The sequence below is a fragment of the Formica exsecta genome, unplaced genomic scaffold (assembly GCF_003651465.1).
Source record: "Formica exsecta isolate Colony F162 unplaced genomic scaffold, ASM365146v1 scaffold258, whole genome shotgun sequence".
Classification (NCBI taxonomy): Eukaryota; Metazoa; Arthropoda; class Insecta; order Hymenoptera; family Formicidae; genus Formica; species Formica exsecta.
In genome coordinates, this window is record NW_021849849.1 from 239,119 (window position 1) to 240,000 (window position 882).

Below are 882 nucleotides of genomic sequence, written 5' to 3' on the forward strand. Positions count from 1 at the left end.
TATATAGAAAGTATGCCACATTCCTATTCGAGCAATAAAATGAGGGAAAATAACTGTCATTTATTTTTATTCCTAACATTTAACTTTTTAGTCTCGTAATAAAGTATTCGGCATCGAACATTGAAATCTGCGAATTATCGTCTATTATTTAATGAACACTTGTGAAATATACCGATTTCTTGTGGCAGAAGTTTATATAAATTTACATTTAGTATAGTACAAATCACGTTAATTTTGTCGCAGAATCGCTTGTTTTTAACTATCCAATGTACGAAATATTATGAAAATGTACAATGCTATCACATATGCCATATAGAATTATTATCGTTATTAAATTTAACGAAGAGATGTATATATAATGCATAGAAATATTAAATAAATACATGATTCAAATTCAAGATGAATACTCTGTAAAAAAATATATGTATCTATGTGTACATGTCACTATAATCTTGCAAGACATGTGTACGATATATATATATACAGATGTTTTGTCGACCAAGTGCATTAGATAACGAAAGCGACTATGTGGCTTAAACTTTTTTATGCAATATGAAATAACGAAAGCAGAAATGTCACTTAAACAGCAATTATTCTAAACATATAAATTATAAATAAATAGATATCTTTAAATATCTCTATTCTTGTAAACTTTTATCTTGTTGTGATGAACACGGTCTTTGCTTTTTATTTCTCTTGTAATAATTTTTTATACAAAGAAATGATATAATACAGAAACGATTTCTCTTCGATGCTTTACTCCATATACATATTGTTGACGATGTATTGTTCTACAATTTTTAATATATGTTACATACACAGAACATGTTCTCTGTGCGTATAATGAAATATTTTAGTAAAAAGAAAGAAATAATTTTATCA